This window comes from Podarcis muralis, chromosome 12, assembly GCF_964188315.1.
Source record: "Podarcis muralis chromosome 12, rPodMur119.hap1.1, whole genome shotgun sequence".
NCBI lineage: Eukaryota > Metazoa > Chordata > Lepidosauria > Squamata > Lacertidae > Podarcis > Podarcis muralis.
In genome coordinates this window covers 42,099,880-42,120,266 of record NC_135666.1, presented here as the reverse complement: position 1 = coordinate 42,120,266, position 20,387 = coordinate 42,099,880, and the positions used below count along the sequence as shown (strand labels likewise).

Below are 20,387 nucleotides of genomic sequence, written 5' to 3'. Positions count from 1 at the left end.
CGAAGCCTGTCGCCATCGTGGCATAATCAAGCCCGCTGGAAGAAGTGGTCAGCACATGCAATGCCAAGGAGGCTCTCAAGTCCAGAAATGGCTATGCTTTGATTAATTTCATCCAGTATAAAATATATATATTATTAAGAAACAACCTTACTCGTCACCAACTATGCTATATAGTGAAGAGTTGTTCTGTCCAACTGATTTTAAGTCAAGACTTTGGTGTGGAAAGGGAGCATGGAAATTCGCTGCAAAAATGAAAATAAAACAACACCAGCAGGACACCCGCTTTGTCAGTGAATTCTGCACTAGGACACCCAAGTTGATGGATACCAAACAAAAAAATGAAGAGTTTAGGAAAGGCAATTATGAACTTGCCCGTTTGCCCTCTGCTCTAATGAAGATGAGACGTTTCTCCAGGAGAAAGAGTCAGGCTACAGAAAAATGAAACTTCAAGAGTAAATAAAGGACTCAAGGCATGAAATTAAACACTACATCCAGAATCTACAGCAAAAGCTTCCAACATCCTAGGTTCCTTCCCTCCTGCCAAAAAAAGGACCACATTCCAACAAATCAGCCTGATTGCTCATAAATACACGTTATTCTCAGCACATTTCTTCTTTAAGGTTATGTGGAGAAGCTCTGGAAGGTTAAGATTGGGATGGAAGGTGAAATCAGCTTATTCCAAAGATAAAACTTTATTTCCATCTTTTATTATCCTCCACGAATGTTGCCTTACTCTTGAATTTATTGTTAGTGCGGGTTGCTAGCAGATGTCTGTAATATACTTTGAATACTTCTGCAAAAACTGCACACACTGATAAATAAAACGCTTCCACTTTTTACCCAGCATATGGCTTTATTCTTTGATATTTCTATGAAAACTATTCCTTTTCCAAAACGAAAACTTCAGCAGAATCCCCAAACTCAGCCATATTTCAGTCTAATAGTAACTGTGCTACGACGCTTCCAGTAGTATTGCACTGCATATATAACAAGCAGTTATGCCCTTCAGAGTCTCCTTTGTAGTTCCTAAAGTAACGGTGTGCTAACATTTAACTTTCTTAATGGATGTAAAATGCATTTATAAATACCCGCTTGAGGATTTGTATTAAAACAACAGCAGAATTGTTTGGTTTGGCGAAACCATGCGCTCGCCAATTAAAGCTCAGAATCTTCAAAACTGAATACTATATGCAATGAGGGCAGACAACTCACAACCTTCTAGATTTTTATTCATTCATTCATTCATTCATTCATTCATTCATTCATTCTATTTACATCCAATAGTGGATGGCTTGGTAGGGTTGTCACCATGTTTGCACTGTGCCAGCCTCCCCACCACCTTGCCACTCTCCCTCTCCTGGCCTGTAAGTTGCAGCGACTCAACCATCATGAGCTCAGGTGAGCATCACCGCCCCACCCCACTGTCCGCTACTGTTTATATCCCACCACAACAGGCCCATACAGGGAGGGGGGCAACCCAGTACACTTGCCCCGGGCTTCTGATGGCTAAGCTGGCCAGGGGGTCCACCAGGGACCGGCTGCTTTTTCATTTTGTTTTTTTTTTTCCATTTCATTTCACTTTTAAATTTTACACCACCTTTTATACCACAAATACGATTTTGAACCACAAACTTTCAAATCCTTCTGTCTGAACATACTGTCATCCAAATGCCTGCTGAAAGAGCAAGGCATTCTGTTGGTGCCAGAAAATGTACAGAGTAGGAGCAATCTCTGGAAGTCTTTGAGTTCTGGAACTCTGCCAATGATAGCACTCTGAAGAGCCTCTGCAGTTGACCTCAGAATCTGGGTAGGACTTGGGGTGTGGGAGGGGCGTAGCCAGTTGCTCCGGTACCGGGAGCGGCGGGAGCGGGGCGATCCACACACAAGGGCACCACGGCAATCTGCCCAGGGAGGCGGCGCAGTGAGCTGCCCACGGAGTCCACCTGGCGGATGTAAGCCCCATGCTACCCCATGCAGCACAGGGCCCCGAGCCACTCCCAGGAGAGATGCGTGGCTTGGGCAAGCTGCAGGCCAGGCCTCGCAGTGTGCCATTTTGTCGGCCCTCTCAAGGTTGACACCCGGGCCAGGCCGCACCCCCCTTCCTATGCCCCTGGGTGCGGAGAGAGATGTTCCTTCAGATACCCAAGTTGTTCAACTCACCTCTGACTACTGGCCATGTTGACTGGGGTTTAGGGGACCTAGAATCCAATAATATACAGAGATCCACATGTTTTCCGCTTCTGTTTTATGCAATGTTGATTAGAAAGACCAATGCTTTAAGCGTCAAGTCATGTTCTTCTATCTTTAAAAAAAAAAAATCCACATGTTGTCACAAGTCACTCCTCTGCTAGCTAAAGCAAGTGGGGTTTTCCATCTTACCCCTCAGAAGGCAGACGAGATGGGGGGGGGCAAACAGGACTGTGCAAGAAACATGAAAGGATGTGTGACAAAAGCAATAGCTCTAGCCAGAGTCAAAAAGTTAAAAGGTGTACTGGAAGTTTTTGGCCTGCGGATATTATGCTGAGCACTTTGTACATGCTTGTCCCATGAAAAATGTTTGCACACTATTTTTTAAATCCTTGACTACAGATTGAAATCTACAAGGAATAGCTGGGAAATTGGAAGAGGGGGCCTTCTCTCTCTCTCCCCCCCCCCTCAGTTTTCTGGCCCCTGTAATAAAGTGCTTGTGGGTCTTTTGTGCAATATGAACAAAGTGTGGTGTACTTTTTTGAGATCAGTCTTGGCCCACATCAGTTTTGCAGGCCAGTGGATGTGGGGTACTCCTGCTAATTTTCTGCATTGCCCAGTCTCAACATTTCATAGCAACTATGCTTTCCTACAGCCTTTTCAAACAATTCTCAACTACACCTGCACTTCAAAGGTTACAGATATTTATAATCGCATCATACATACATTACGGATACCTTGAGCAATTCAAAATCTCCTTAAAGCCTGGGGGAAGAGGGTAATAGAAACATATACATAGAACATACAAAATGGTACCCGGAGGCTGGCAATTCAAAAAGCCATAAAATCCATTAAGGATATTTTAAAGAGCATTTAATTTCACTTGGAAGCATTTTGATACCAATTAAGGCCTTTATGTAGAGTCCTAATGCATATAAACAAGAAATGGAGTTTTCCAGTAGTGTTATGAGGCGGGATGACCAGGATTTGCCAGATCCATTGTGATAAATGGCTTGCTATGATGCAAACTATAAAACTTTTTTTTATATAATAAAAAACAAGTCAGAACAATTATAAAATTGATGCTATAGACACAATGATGAATGGAAGAAGGTGAAGTGTTAGAAGACCTAGCACCATACACAAAAATCATTGATTTTTCTTTGATTACTGCTTAGGTGATCAGAGTGTATTAGGTACTTGTTGTCTGCCTGCCCTGTGTTTTATTAATGTTCCAGATCAGACACCCAATTTGGAAATCAATGCTTACTTCATCATTTTTTCTCTGAAAGCTTCTATTATTCACAATTGATTTAACAGAAATGAAAGGCTTGCCATTAACAAGAGCCAGCTGCTGACACTTCGAAGATGAATTATTGAACTTCTGAAAGTGAATTAACTGAACCATCATCAAGACTATTGTTTGATGTTACTCCCACTGAAGCCAGCATAGTTATAATTACAGAAGTGACACAACCCAAACTAGCCTCTGGGTCCCCTTCCCAAACCAAAAGTGAAGAAGAGAACAGGAAAACTAGAGAGAGCTGGAACTGAATGTCTCTTTCCCTTCCTTGGTTTTACAGTTTCCTACCAATTCATCTCAAAATGTGGAGACAAAGTTACTTCAGCATTCAAGCATATACTTCTTTCATTATAAAAGGGCATATGGTATTTAAGTAAGACCGCCAAATATTTTTAACTGAATGATAAAAATCCAGATGTCAGGAAACATAAACAACAGTTTTGCGCCTATTCAAGTTTGCTGCCAGAGAAAAGAAAACCTGCAAGACCACTCCCAGCCTAACCCAAAATCTACATAAAACACATACGTTCTTTTGATTCATAAATTAGGCAAGAGAATTTCATCTTAATTTCATATAGCTGAAGTTCTACGCATTTCCAGTTGACAGACAGTGGCATCAGCCTTGATAGTCTTAAGAAAAAAGACTAGAGAGCTACTAAAAGGTAAAGGTACCCTTGCCCGTACGGGCCAGTCTTGCCAGACTCTAGGGTTGTGCGCTCATCTCACTCTATAGGCCGGGAGCCAGAGCTGTCCGCAGACACTTCCGGGTCACGTGGCCAGCGTGACGAAGCTGCTCTGGCGAGCCAGCGCAGCACACGGAACGCCGTTTACCTTCCCGCTGGTAAGCGGTCCCTATTTATCTACTTGCACCCGGGGGTGCTTTCGAACTGCTAGGTTGGCAGGCGCTGGGACAGAACGACAGGAGCGCACCCCGCCGCGGGGATTCGAACCGCCGACCATGCGATCAGCAAGTCCTAGGCGCTGAGGTTTTACCCACAGCGCCACCCGCGTCCCTCCTAGAGAGCTACTAGTCGTAGGTTATTAAAAATACATTAAAAATGATTCCTTATAATTGATTCTGTGTGATGAGAACAGGAGACATTCAGATTTCTCCTAGCCAAATATTCTCAAAGAGTGGCAAATCCCCAACAAAATTTGCTTACTTATTCTTCAGGCCAAGCCAGATGTGATGTGAAAGATCCAGATTTAAGATTCCCCACATTTTTATTTCATTTTTGTTCATTAGCAGCCACAAGTAGTTTTAGGATATGGTACTATGCAGAAGAGTATTTAACCCTTTCTCAGATGCAAATCACTCCCCCTGCCCAGCAGTTGTTAGTAGCTTTACAGGGTAATCTGCCCTTGTTTTTTCGGCCTGACCAGAAAATAGCAGCTGCAGAAGGCAGGATTTATATCAAGGGGAAAGCATGGGAGTAATGGATTAAACGTTCTCTCCTAGAGCATCAGATCCGCAAACCTCAAAGATGCCCTAGGGGTCTCCTAATGAGCAAAATAAAAACCATGGGAGAGTCTAATCACAATCTCCCACCAGTGCTTAAAATATGTTTATTTGGGATACTAGTTGCACAAATACACACTCTCCCTCTGTCAACCTCACATAAACATTGAAGAGCATATTAACTGAATTATGTGTTCCTGCACTTGATGTTAACTTTTCACTGGACAAAATGTCTATTTCTGAATTAGTCAGGTAGCTGATGTGGTGTTAAGGCACCTGCAACGGTGCTAAGGCACATTTTTCCAACCATGCTGCCAGCTCCTTGATTACGTGTTTCTGTGGATTTCAGTTGGTATATAATTTTAGCTTTCTTTTTTTTAAAGTGTCCTTATTTCTACACCTGTTGGCTAGAGAAAGGACACAATCTATATAAAGAATTCCTGCCACTCAGGATTCCTCAGAATTTGGTTCTAAGTGACAGTTAATATAATCCAGCCTGATATACTCACAATGGTACATTTATGTACATTTATAAATATACCCAGTGGAATTATCTTAATTGTAATTGATCGTGTGTGAGATCAGTTACATTTTCTCCAATAAATGTACCTCTAATCTAATCTTGAAATTTCCCCAGGTCACACAATTTATCAGTTTGGGGAGAGCTGGAAATTCCAAAAGGTTGACTGACTGCCATTTCCAAATAAGGTTTGCCAACCATGATTTTAAAAATAATTAAAGAAATAAAGGGTTCACAATATTTAAATAGTTTAGAACTGAAGCCAACTTTTTTATACTAAGAAATCTACATCTACAAAATCAACAAGGGCAGTTTCTCAGCCATTTTACCCACCTCAAAAATCTACTGTTTTCTTTTGACTAAATAGTCATAGGCTTATTGAATAAGCTGAAAAGTTTGTGGCCAAAGGCACTCTTTTGCATTTTCCAAGTCACACTTTGAGGGAGGGACCTAATGGACATGAGATAAACTTCTTCAGCTAGTTGTTACAGTAATTTTTAGGACACAACGACAGATGCAGCAGGAAGGCTAAGTGCTTTGGGGATGCTGGACATGCCACAGCGGCAAACTGGAGGCGAGTTCAAAAGTTCAGTTTGCGACTGTCATCACATGTTGCATGATGCCTGACATGCAGAACAGATAAAGGCCTGGGAGTGATAAGAGGTAATTGTGACTAATGACTTCTCACCTGACACACTGTTGACAGCACTTCCACACATTCGAGTTATCAAAGTGATCGTGTGAATAATGTAATGTATGAATTCACACTTAGGAATCCTATCTCTGAGAGGGAAAACTCAGGTTCCCTGTGCTATATTGCAAGAGACCAAATACAGATCTTTCCATGTAAGCTTGTCAAGAAGCTGGTGGAAGGAAAACACACAAGATGAGACAAGGTGAGAGAGAAAGGGATACATCTGGCGGTCTGCGTATCTTTGTACGCCACAAGAAAAAGAATTAGGGCAGTGCAATGTGGATCTGAGAATGCAGCCAATCAAATAAAAATTACCGTATTTTTCGCTCTATAAGACGCACCAGACCATAAGACGCACCTAGTTTTTGGAGAAGGAAAACAAGGAAAAAAATATTATGAATCCCAGAAGCCAGAACAGCAAGAGGGATCGCTGCGCAGCGTAAGCAGCGATCCCTCTTGCTGTTCTGGCTTCTGGGATAGCTGCGCAGCCAGCACTCGCTCCAAAAGACGCACACACATTTCCCCTTACTTTTTAGGAGGGAAAAAGTGAGTCTTATAGAGCAAAAAATACGGTATATAGTCCTTCCATCTCCAAAAGACTCACTCTCAAGCATAACTGTGGACAAAACCAGGACTTATCTGAATTTTAAAACAGTAGCAAAGGGGTCATTCTTAACTACTGGCCATGCTTGTTAAGACTGTTGTGGTCAAACTCCAACAACAGCCAAAGAGCCACAGATCCCCCCCCCCCCCGCAATAGTGGCCAAGTACATCAGTTTATATTTTCCGCCACTCCTGCATATTCGAACCAAGCTCCAACACGTTAGGAAAGGGCTTCTTAAGGTCAAACTGCACACATATAGGACCTTCCCTCCCACGGCTGATAGTTTTGGGCAATGATATTCATCCCGATCCTACTTAGGTGTCCTCCCCCACCAGCATAATCCAGTTCTGATTTTTTTAAAAAAAAATAAGCATGTTCATTATTTTCACACAATTACTTGAGTGTGTACCTTGATTCTTAGACAAAATGACTTCGAGGGAAATTTGAGCCCTTGTGCTTCTTCTCACCTTTGACATGAAGCCAGGCACAGCTCAATATTAAGAAATGCTTAATGCGCACCACTGTCATAGCCAATGAATTGTTCCTAGGCAAATCCTCCTTCCCTCGTGCAACAGAAAGCAGAATTTCGTGGCACTGACAATTGTACGTCTCGGTTCAATTGCTGAGAATACCCTTACAATTGCTCACTTGAAGAACATCCCTTTACTGCTGATTAACATAGCTAAAATAGCTCAAGCAGTGTTGCATACAGCAGAGTACTGGGCTGGTTCACATAACCTAACCATGGTTAAGCAAGTCGGAGAAAGCCATGAAATTACATACTTCCAAACCTCCCTTCCATAGCATTAATTCCACCGCCACCCTACTCCTTAATTGTGTTAACCGTTACACCAACATAAAACTTTAGCCATGGTTAAGTCTACATAGACACAAACAGTGCTTTTGTTTAGAAAAATAGGTGCCAGTACTCACCATGAAGTTGTTACAGTAAGTGTCACACTTTTTAACAAAAAAAGAGAGGTGCCATTATTGCATACTCTTGAGTACCCCCTGGAAAAAAGCCCTGGATACAAATTAGCATCCAATTCTGGTACCTTCTTAAGGAGGAACCTTGGTTGGCCTTAATTATGTTTAATGACAGTGCCAAATGCCCTCTTTAGAGAGAGTGGGGACCATATAGGCTCCAAAAGAAGAGGAGTCAGCATGCAAGGCCAGCTCCTGATTGCTTAACCATGGCAACATAAGCCAGAATGTTACATGTCCACCAGGTCCATAACTTGATTCTTCTTTTAGAAATATTTTAAAGCTTAGCTTACCTCTCATTGCACCATAGCAACTGAAAAAGAGAGGGAAAGGAGCTGGGAAGATGGCACTTGACATGACTTCCACCTAGAAAAAGAGGAAGGAAGTTAAAGAAAACAACAATGTGGTTGACATTCCCAGCCTCCATCATCATACAGAATCATAGTAAAAACAAACTCCTAGTAATCACCTCCTGTCCCATGAAAATGGCTAAAGGAGGCACTGAGTTTGAATGAGTTAATTTGTAACATGTTCCCTTTCTTTGTACAGTAATTATGTCCTGGAAATGTAAGGATGACAGTATGAATTCAACAACTGGGTATATGGGGGGAGGGGAAAAACTCTAATTAACCAGTGTGTGTTTCATTTTATAATAAAATCTATTTTATGAACGTATCATACATTGAAAGCAGGACAATGAGCTCAGCAAACTATTTTAGGAAAACTGGTAGAAGGCGCTATTAAATGTAAAATTAGAAAGGATATAGAAATAGGAGTCTCGCGGAAGAATAATAAAAAATAAAAATAAAATTTTATTTATATCCCGCCCTCCCCACCCGAAGCCGGGCTCAGAGCGGCTAACAACAGTGAAATGGTACAACATTCTAAAATCAGTTCATTATAAAATCAGTTCAAATCAGATTAATGGCAACCATTGGGCTAGAATTCTGTGAGGATTGCCAAGAAGAACCAGAATTGCTGAAGAGTAACCAGGGTGGCTTCAGCGGCAGAAGGTCTTGAAGGGGCTGGAGGAACTACCCTATGGGGGAAAAGTTACAACTCTTGACATTTTTAGTTTAGAAAGAAGGTGAAGGCACAATCCTAACCACAAGTAAGCAGTGGTGGGTGACAGAATGGTATAGCCACTCTTGAATCTGCAGACCTGCCACTAACGATGGGCAGGGCAGAAGGCGGGGAGCAGGCACCAGTCTGGAGGTGGCACAGTGATGAGGCTGGCCTTGGCCCAATGCCATCAAGCAACAACTGGCCAGGTGGCTCAGCATCCAGACCCCAGGCTGCCTCTGTCCTTCTCTATCCCTGAGATGCTTCATTTTGTAGTAATGGCCACAAACCTAAGACTATTTTAAGGAAATTAAGCCAATTTATGGCAAATAAGGCTATCAGTAGTTACTAGTCATGATGGCTGAGTACTATCTGAGTACAGTACAACTTGCAACTCTCGAACTTATGCTAGGGTTACATTCCAGAGATAGCGCCTAAAGCCAAAGTCACATGTAGTCAAAACCCACCAGGTTCAACGGCAGGTGAAATTGCTAAAGATTTTTTTCCCCCTGGACATCCGCTCCCTTTCCTATTGTTTAAAATCTTTTTGCTAAGTATGTAAAGCTTTTGAAAGCACATGAGTTAAAGGTGCATAAGTTGCAAAGTACAAAAACACTGCTTGCAGCTGGCTTTCTACATTCTGGTCTGCTGGTCTTGCAGAAAGGTGAGTTGTTGTTGTTTTGCCAGAGACAGCATTTGGAAGAACTGCTCACAGCAGTGCATAGTCACAAATAGTGAAGCAATTTTAAGTGTAGGGTTCCTGAAGGTTGGAAGTTGTTCTGAATATCTGCATCCTCTCTCTTTTCACACTTCTACTGCCTGGCCTTTAATTTGATCAGGGCTTGCTAGCACGCAGGTCAAATTTTTATTTTATTTTTTGCTGTACAGAAACATGCAAAACATTAAGTTGAATTTGAACATTAACACATTGTCCTTTTAAAAAAATTACTCACCAACAGATCACATACAGTCAGACACGTACCCTCAAACAAACTCTAGCAAAAGCAGATTTCAAGCTATTTTGCAAAAGGCAGCAAATGCAAACAACTAGTTAAGAATTGGCTTCCTATGACAACCTCAGGGCAACAGAAGAGAATAGGAGTTCCTTCAAAAGACTATGTCCAGAGCAAAGACAATCCTCTGACTCTGGGTCATTGTTAGTCTTGAACAGCACAAGTAGGTTACGAACAACAGAGGGTTTTGGTATGAAAACATTGGTTCAATAACTGGCAGAAGTCAGTTTGAACTGATCATAGACAACAGATGTCATTTTTTACTCAAGTTAGGGAGAAATGCCTCAATATCAGAGGCTCTGACCAGTGGCGGCGCTTCATGCTCCGGCACCGGGGGGTGGAGAGCAGGTGGGGGCGTGGCTGGCGCACGTCCCGGGGGCATGGCGCACCACCCACAGGGCCGTGGCGTGGGTCCTGGGGGTGCGCCGCCCCACCCACAAGAGTGTGTGCATGTCCTGGGGGTGTGGCGCTCAGTACGGGCCGGGGGGGCAGCCGTGATGGCACCCCACCAGGATCATGCTGCTGGGGGCCGTGCGCTCCCTCAACACTCCTCTGCCCCTGCCAGTGGCTCTGACCATTTCTAGTCACTACAGGTGACCCAATGACACATCCTGAATCCAAGTACTGTAATGTAAAATGGAAATAAATTTTGACAAAGAAAAGATGTAATGAAATGTGTGTGTGTGTTTATGAAATACATATAAGATACAAAAATCCATACACATATGTACAGTGGACTTAATTTGTTCCGGAGGTCCGTTCTTAAGCTGAAACCATTCTTATCCTGAGGCGCATTTTTGCTAATGGGGCCTCCAACTGCGCACACACCTCCAGCACATGATATCTATTCACATCCTGGGGCAAAGTTTGCAACCAGGAGCAGCTACTTCCGGGTTAGCGGAGTTTGTAACTAGAAGCATTCATAACCAGAGGTACCACTGGTACACAAGGTATAAATGTTGTATGTAACATACCTGGTGGGGATGATCAAGTGAAAATCACGTATTTGCTGTGTGGTTTTGACAAATTTGTGACAAAGTTGAAAGATCTGCAGCTTCTGTCCAAAAACTGAAAATGTTCATTGAGGATAATAGAGTGGACTGTAAAGATTTAACTGGGAATGAAATATAAAAACCTACTTGTATGTTTGTATTTTAATATAGCTAGATTAGATAGCTAGATGAACAGATACAGATACAGGTATAAATATATTGATATTGTGTTTTCATTTTGTATTTATGTATATAGTCTAGGATGTACATTCTTTCTTGGTGGTTGATATGACCATGATTGTTGGAACAACAACAAACATTAAATGTTGGTGTTCTGACCAAGGCAGGTTTTTAAAAATAATCTGGCTAGTGAGCCTTCAGATCATGAGGCCTTGGACTGTTCTTACCTCTCATGACAGTTCAAGGCCGCACAATATGAAGGCTCAGTAGCCAGGTTATACCATGTGTACCCATTAGATCAAACACTGTATTATTCACTTATATGGTGCACTCAAAGGCCCACTGAGTGTTATCATTTATAGCTCTAACTGGTGATGCTACTTTGCGATTTGCTCATGATAACATTTGGTTTATTATCTGTTGAGTTATAACTTGCTTTGCCAAGCAGCTTTCATGAGACCGCTGAGGAAGACCACAGTCAAAACCTGTTTGGGTTTTGTTATAGCTTGTTATTTTGACTGTTCAGTTTATCAGCATTTTTATGTGCTCTGCGATATTTCATGAGCTGCATTTGTTCAGTTTGTTGATACTGTATTAGGTTTATTTATACTATTCAATTTTGGATTATTACTATTATTATTTGCTTTGGATACAAATAATGATGCCCATTGTTTGTTTTTTATTGGTACTATGTTTGATTAAAATGTACAGAATGCACATATAGTCTTTTGATCCCAATTTTCTTCCCTAAGCCCTGCATCCAAGGAAAGGTGTTTGTTAGCCTATGCTGTGGCTGAGTGTCTTGCACTCTGATTTGCAATGCTATCCTGGATCACCATCCCTAGAGAGATCACTTAAGGCAAAACAAGCCTGAGATAGGAGATGCACCATGTTTTCAAAGTAATTAGCTCTGAACAAATCATGTCGATGGGACACGTATCACAAGCAAGAAGTCCAGTGAAATTCTCCTGACAGTGGAAAAAAATGCAAGCCAGTATCAGAAGGAATGCATGCTTTCTGTGGAAAAGGTTCCAAGTTCATTCCAGTCAAAAGGATCAGGTACGAGATAGTATGAAATACCTCTGCTTTGGGACCCCTGACTGCCCCTGCCAGTGCTTATTTTCAGAAGTGGAAGTACTGTAGTATCAGCAACAGTAACCTGAGTGAAGGCAACCATAGAATTACTGTGAATTTCTTGTTCCTCTCTTGTTTGTGTGACCTTGATGCTTGGCAGTAAAATTACACAGTCAATCACCAAAGTACTATAAATCACTTTGTCTCTTGCCCTTTCTGTCTTGTGAAAACTTATTTACTGCCTTTTGAAATTTCAGATTTAGAAAATGCTCTTTAATTTAAAAGTATCCTGGGCTGCAAAAGTTGTGGGGAAATACAAGTATAAAAGCCGAACGTATTGAGACACTTGTGTATATATTAGCACTGATCCTGCACCTGTGCAGACGTCCGTTAAGCTGTATAGGCAAGGAACGCAACCACATACATAATGTACTCCTACTAATCCTGGCTCCAAATGAAGCAGTTTTTTTGCGGATACATGGCCATTAGGTAAAGCAAAAATTATGACAAAATATTTGAGTATAATTTCATTATCTGGCAATCATCATATATACTAAATGTGAACTCAGTTTTCAAGTGCTGGCCTTTGTGTATCCAAAACAGCACCCCATCTACATGCAAGTGGAAAATACTGGCAGGCTTGGGGGAACTCAAATGGTATTTCGTGGAAATGCCAACGAAATATTCAGAGGCAGGTGGATTCACAAGGGAAACCCCTTCCAAAACAGTCCAATGAGGACTCAGCATTAGGGCTGGGCAATATCTGGTTTTCAACGTCATGATATATCACCAGCTAATCATCTCAATATACCGATTTACCACAATATCTGAAATAAGGATGGAGCTATGTAGAGGCATTGGCTGGCTTCAAATTTTTCCGATGTCATGATTTTTGGATAACACACACACACACACACACACACACACACACACACACAATTCATTATATTGCCAGGTCAAAAATTATGAAACCGTTATAAAGATATGGACTTTAAGCTGGTTTGGGATGATATATTGATATATCACCCAAACCTACACTTAGCATGCCAGTAGACACAGACCACTAACTGACTGCTTGGTGGGAGAGAGAGGAAAAACCACAGGGGAGGGGAAATGGCATGGAGTATCCTAACAGAGGGCAGGGCCGAACAGAAGCACACCACCTTGAAACACTTCATTTCCAAAAATATTAAATGTAAGATTTAATTAAAAGTGTGATTCCTTTACAGACCCGTATGCAACAGGTGCCAGGCACAGTCCCTGCATCTTCAATCTCTTCCAACCATACAGCTTGAAAAAAGGACTGTGTACGAAGCCCAGGAGAGTTGCTGCCACTCACTGTAGCCAATGCTGGATCAATGGCAGCTTCTCATGTGCCTTGTTGTTTCTATGGAAACTTCTTCAGAAGATCCAAAACTGCCACAAAACTGTTTCCTATTATTTAAGAGCCTTTACTTGTGTCCTTGATGCAAATATGGTTCAGCCCTGTATTATTGCTTCCAATGTCATGATATTAGATAATAATATAGGGGTAGCTTACCAGCAAGAAAAGGTAACGTTGAAACTTCTGAAATTAATGCAAATACAACCATCCTTTCCTTTACAGTTGGATGGATATGTTGTTGCTGTTGGCATCTGTCTGTCTTGGGAGACAATAGTACGCCTTCGTGGGTGAAGTAGTCAAACTGTTGGAAGGTTACAGCTCCTCCATGGCTGTAAAGACCAATACAGGAGAGACACGTTTTGTTGCAGCTGGGCCAAATGAGCACGTCCAGTTGTGCTGCTGCAGATGCACCATGGTGTTTCTTCTCTCTGTGCTCCTCCCACCAGTTATTCATCCTCTGGTCACTGCTATGGATGCACAGCCTGACTCAACACAGTGGGGTTGGGGTTGCCAGCCTTCACGTCATGTTTGAAGACATCTTTGTAACACAGAGTTGGTCTGCCAACAGACCTGGTGCCTGAAGCCAGCTCCCCGTAGAGCATGTCCTTGGAGATCCCACCTTCCTCCATTCTGTGTACATGACCAAGCAAGACATCGCTGAGGCAGGAGTGTGAACATGCTGGGAATGTGGGCAAGAGAGAGCACATCTTTGTTTCAGACTCTGTCCTGCCATGTGATGCCCAAAGTCTTTCTGACACAGCACACGCAGAAGGCGTTGAGGCGTCGCTCCTGGCTGGTCTAAGTTGCCCACTACCATAAAGCAGCATGCTCAAGCCTGGTAGAACTTCATCTTGGTATTGGACATTAGCATCACATTCTCCCATACTCTTTTGGAGAGGTGAGTCATTGCCATAGCTGCCTTGCCAATATGTTTGTCCAGCTCAGCATCAATGGAGAGGCTGCCGGTTATGGTGGAACTCAGGTAGACAAAATTGTCTTACCACCTCAAGTGTATGATCACCAATGCCAATGTGTGGAATGCTGGCGATGTCTTGACCTAGGAAGTCGATCCCTGCCAGGCTGATGGTAAGACTCTACGCCCTGAAGGCTTGGGCAAAATGGTTGATTAATCTCTGTAGCACTTCCTCAGAGTGTGCTGTCAAGGCTGCGTCTGCAGACAACATCTCTCATATAAGGACCTGCCCCATTTTTGTCTTAGAGTCGAGATGTGTCGTTAATGTAAATAAGGTTCAGTCAGTCCTTGTACTGCTTAGCATAGACCCATCACTGTCATGGATCCTGAAGACAGTGCAATGATTTTCTATACACATCTCTTTAGGATGCTGCATGGATAGTATTTTCACAGTGCAGTCCTATGCATATTTACTCTGAAGTAAGTCCAACTGAGCTGATTTTCTTGTGTGTCCAGGATCTCAGCCTTAATCAGCAAAAACATCAGGAAGAACTTTATGCCAGTAAGTGATGTTCGACAGGGGGATAGATTCCCATGAGAGGTAGTGGCCTCTCCTTCCTTGGAGGGTTTTAAGCAGAGGTTGGATGGCCATCTGTCATGTATGATCCAGTTTAGATTCCTGAATTGCAGGGGGTTGGACTAGATGACCCTTGGGGTCCCTTCCAACTACAATTCTATGATTCTATGAAAAAGGACATCAAGTCCAAATACAGAATAAATGCAACTTCATGTATTTAACCCATTAAGAATAAAAGATGTATGATCTGTAGCTAATGCCCAGTTTCAATTGATCTTTTCTGGAAAACAAGAAAAACAATGATTCTTGTTTATGCCTCTTTTATAAAGTGCATTCATACTCTAATGGATTTTAATGTTACAGCAAAGTACACTCCTTACTTTGGCTCTTACAACAGACTTATGGAATCATTTGCCAAAGAGGGGTTTTTAAATTTGGACTAGTACATTTAAAGACATATCAAGGTTCTATGCTGTCACTTATGTCAGAGCGCCTGAGAGTCAAGTAACAAGTGATATAAGAACAAAGGCAAGAGCACCATTAGAACCAAACCAAAATCAAGAGCACCATGGGAAATGTAGTTGGTGGGCCTGGTTGCTTTGGGAAATGGGGTGCCTTTCCTTCTTCACCAGCCCCTTGCAGTGAAAACAAAGCCATCATCTTCCCTTAAGAATGCAAGGAGAGCCTCCTGTTCTCACAGTAGCCAACCAAACGGCTGGTGAAAAACACATAAGCAGGATTCAAGCACAAGACTCCCCCCTCCTGTAGCTTCCAGCAACTGGTATCAAGAAACACTGCTGCCTTCCTTGCCATTATCAATGCAATCACATTCACACCAGGACCTGCAACTGCAGGTGCCCAAGTCACCACATCACTCCCAGAAGAGACACCTGGCTCAGGCATGGTAAGTGCCACCCCCCTCAGTGTGGTGCCCAGTGTCGTCGTCCCCCCCCCCCAAGCTACTCCTCTGATGGCACCAATACAGATCACGGATGAGAACCTCACACTGTCCCAGAAAAATGATCAAACTTTTAGGCAGAGAACTTTTCAGCCAGTCCTTGTACTACTTAGGATAGACCCATCACTGTTGTGGATCCTGAAGGTGGTACATTGATTTTCTAACCCAGCCCTACTGTTCGCTTCTACATAGTTCCAGCCTTATTTCAGACATTGTGATAAACTGATATATTGTGATGTTTAGCTGGTGATATATCGCAGTGTTGAAAACCAGGTATCACTGAGCCGTACCACGTACACATGCGCGCGCGCACACACACACACACACACACACAGAGGGAGAGAGGTGGAATCAACACACATATAAAAACGCTGTGAAAATGCGTTTTTAAAAAAAACGTTTTGAAAAATATATTGAATTTGCCATAGCTCACCATCACCATCTGGTGTCACATTTGCATACTGCACTTTACAGCACACTTAAAACGTTTTATTTGTAGCTCTATAGCTGAGTCCAGAGAGAAACTGAGAGAGAGACAGACAGAGACAGTAGTGGACACAGTGGGGAATGAGCTGGAGCCCTGAAACAACTAACTAGCCCAGGATGTGACAGAAGAGTTTCCAATTGCAGCAAAGTGCGCAAATGTGGGACCACCAATGCTGCTATAATGCAATTTTAGGCTCTGGACTTAAGGCCTTCTGGTGACATACTCCTCTTTAGGGGCAACATACTGCATGGGGGGGGGGGGCCTTACTGAACTGCTGCTGACTGGGGCCCTGGATTTCTGCCTCAAAGTCCTGTCCTGACACCACCAATGGGACCACTTATCTCTACAGATGGACACAGGTGTTATGCACAGGAACACAGGTGCAGACCTTATCCAACTTTTGTTCGACCTCTTTAGCTGTTTAACAGACTGCATCCTGTATCATGAACAACAAAAATTGGTCCCTGGGAATTTATCTAAACACGGTCACAAGCATTCTTCTTCAAACATAGCTCTGTGGAAGTGAAAAGCTTACATCTTTGCATCAGCAGATAATGTTCTTAGAAAAGGTACTACTGCCAACTTTAAATGTTATGGGGGAGGTCAAAGAGATGTGAGGAGATAAACCCGAAAAATTGTGTACAGTTTTTGTAGATTTGCCGTCCACCATAATCAATAAATGCAAAGGTATGTTTCAATCTGATTGCATTAAAGATTGTGGAGTGGTTTCCCTTTTTCTTTCCCCCATAACTCTTCAGCACATAAAACGAACATCGTACCCACTTTCCTTACTTTTAATTTATTAAATAGCAGCCAGGAGTTTAAAACAGTAGTATTTCATCCCTCTCACCCCTCACACACACAAAAACCATTATCATTCTAAAGCAACGCATTCAAGACCAATATCAAAAGGTAGATAATGATGTTAAATACAAGCTTTGGCAATAAAACTCCATTTTCCTTTTGCAAAGTGAACAGATAAAGGCCAGAAGGATGTGAAGTTCCTGATTTAATTTCAATCAGAAGCTGATCAAAATTGGACACATAGCTGCTGCAGGGTAGATCAAATTTGCATTCTGGCTGAATTTCATTCCATAAAACGTTCAACCTAATCTAAAACTGGGGCTTTTTGCTTGACTTTCCAAGGAAGAGCCTATTAGTTCTCCAACAAATCTGTGTGCATCAAGGATTCTTTTATCCACAGAAATGGGGTTAGCATACAATTTAGCTATTCATTTATGCAAACGATAGTAAACAGAATTATAAAAGACGGATAATAAAGAGCAAATGAGGTTATTTTGTTTCCCGCTTTATGTTGTCAGACTTCTGAGCATAGTTTAGTGTTTTCTATTCATGACTTTAGAATATCAAATTACTCCCTGATGATGTCTCAGATGTGCTTTTGTCTGCAAATGAGAAGGAATAAAATACCAAGGCATTAACGTTAAATTACAATCGTTAATGGTGTAAATACGAAAATAATTACTGCATCGTATCATCAATTGTTATGTGTTCATTACCTAAGTCCTTGCAAAGCTTTCGCTTTCTTGTTAACAATTATTTTTACTTTGTTTTTGGCTGGCTATTTTATGGCTTCCCAGGCACTTTAGCAGCATTCAGCACTTACACAAGCCATTTAATCCTGTTTAAAGCTTCATTTAAAAACTTCCTCTCGGATACTTCTTAACTGCAGGGGCCACGCTTTTCACTTCTGTCCTGATGCTCAGAAGCATAGCACAGGCACTGGGGGAAACAGAGACATTTGTCACACAAGATTATCTAAAACCCAGCAAAAGAGCTAAAGTCTCCAAATCTCCTTTTAGCCTGTTCTCGGATGTAGCTCTGCTGCAAATAATAATAATAATAATAATAAATCGATCACACTACCGCTTCCACCAGCACAGCATATAGTTTGAGCTCCAGTGCCCACAAGGCAGGGCAACAGCTTCATCCGGTTGCATTTTTATTACCTCTACTCCCCCTCGCCCTTAAGCAGAAATTGCAACTTTCCCCCCGTAAGCTGCCAAAAGTGAGCTCACATGCACACAAAACTGGTTTTGCTGATGGCAGCTAAAAATGCCACTCGCCACAGTTCTTCTCAGCCCGTGACCCTTCCCTCTCGGGTTAACTCTTTTATCATTTTGATGGATTCCGGCTGCTTCACTGCCCATTAAGCACCCCTGGCCATTTGCAAACCCACATTTGGGGCGCGCACAAAGAGATGCACCAATGCAAAAATGGATCACCGTCATCGTTATTTAGGGAGAGATATAATAATAAAAATAACAGCAGCAGCAGCAATCTGCTATCATGGTGAAAAGGAGCCACCTGCTCTTGAGCCAACAGCCAAACTTCTGAACAGCACCGCTTCTGAACTCGTCCCAAATTTTAAACGCACTAACGGCTACCAAAAAGCACGAGGACTTAGAAACCTGGAAAGACTTTTACGCGCGAATGGACTCGCTCCTGCAGCACCTCTCCACTTTCGAAACACTTTGAAAGGTTATCGAGATTCATTCCAGATGCACAACCTGCCTGCTGTCCAAAAGTCGCCGGAGCCTGGCAGGGCACTGCCACCTGAACCCGATGCAAACTTTATTCTAGCTAGACCCTTGCGCTGCTGGCACAGAAAGGGGGCGGGGAAAGAGCGAGGCTCCCTCTGCCCCGGGGAAAAGCAGCAGCAGCAGCAACAGTAGCGCTACGAACCGGCCCTACCACGCCAGGCTTGCAAGCAAAGCCGCTCGCCCTTGCAAGCCACAGCTCCTCACAAAAGCAATGCCAGCAGCCCCCCCCCCCCCAGCGCAACTCCAGCCCCGTGGCTAAAGTCGACCAACTCCTCGGAGTGACTTTTCACATGAGTTGGGTGGCTTGCAAGATCGCACCCCTCCGCTGCCCCCCCCCCGCGGCACGCTCGACTGCAGAAGAGACTGGAAAGCAAGCAAACAAACCAACAAAAGGGGGAGGGATGCTTTAAAGCCGAAACAGCGGCCGCGGCAAAAGCAGCCGTATGGATGAGTGCGAACCCCGCCGACTGCGCGCATCTCCCCTGAAGGATGTGCGATTTGCAGGAGAAAGTCCTCGAGAGCCGGGATTTTGAGCATGAGCGCGAAGGATGATGCACCTGATGGCAGGAGCAGCCCCCTCCGCCGGCTCCTCGGCTGCTTCGCCCAGCGCCTTGCTTACCCGTGCATACTAGTATGCCATGCAGAGGGATGGAGAGGTAGGAGCACACGCGACTACAATGGAGACGGCATGAGCACGGCCTTTACCTTGGCGAGGGGTGTGTGTGTGTGTTTGTATGCGCGCGCGCTTCTGCTGCCGGGCGCCGCGGCGATCGCCTCCTGTCAAAGCAGCGCTCGGCGCTTCTTCCCGACCCGGAGGAATAGCAGCGCCCGGTATCCCCGCGCCGCTGCCCGCGCCGGTCCACGTGCCGCTCCGCCACGCCCACCGGCGCGCTCTCCCAGCTCCCGATTTGCCTCTCCCGCCGCCGCCGCCGTGGTGCTGTCGGAGCTGCTGCCTTGCAACGCTTGGGCAACGCATTTGCAGGCTGGCCCGCGCGACGCAGAGCGGCGTCTCTCTCTCGGCTTCTGCCCTGCCCACGTTGAAGAAGGAAACATGGGCTGGGCTGGGGCGGTGGGAAAGGGAAGGTAGGAGGCAGTGCCCGCTCCAGGTTTGTTATTCAGAACCCGCCTTTCATTTCAGCGGACCCCAAAAATACAGATGCTGTAACTTCGCGTTTCAAAAGTCATGCATCGTTCCAAAAGAAAACACTTAGCAATAAGATTTGCGAACACCGAAGAGCAGGTTGCTTGGTTAATTACTGCACCGGAATTTCGAAAATGCCCCAGATTTAGACAAGACACTCTCCAAGGCCCCACAGTGGTGCGGTCAGGTAATCTTAGACTGGAGCCAATGGCTTTTCAGTCACTCCAACCATGGTGATGCATATTATTTCGCTTCAAAATCAAGGGCCGGATTAAGACATTTAGAACCCCT

General features: G+C 43.6%; 1 protein-coding gene across 6 annotated transcripts in view; it reads right to left on the bottom strand.

Moving 5' to 3' along the window:
• Positions 1 to 20,387, bottom strand: part of RARB (retinoic acid receptor beta) — a 342,084-nt gene that overhangs the window by 319,007 nt on the left and 2,690 nt on the right. For 2 of the 6 annotated variants that reach the window (XM_077916294.1, XM_077916297.1), the window contains exons 1-2: positions 19,575 to 19,867; positions 8,045 to 8,117 (exon numbers count right to left, since the gene is read on the bottom strand). The gene's annotated coding sequence lies outside the window, so the exon portion shown is untranslated. Of the gene's footprint in view, positions 1 to 8,044; positions 8,118 to 19,574; positions 19,868 to 20,387 lie in introns of those variants that run through there. The other 4 variants (XM_077916293.1, XM_077916296.1, XM_028750663.2 and 1 more) reach the window with 3 other exon arrangements.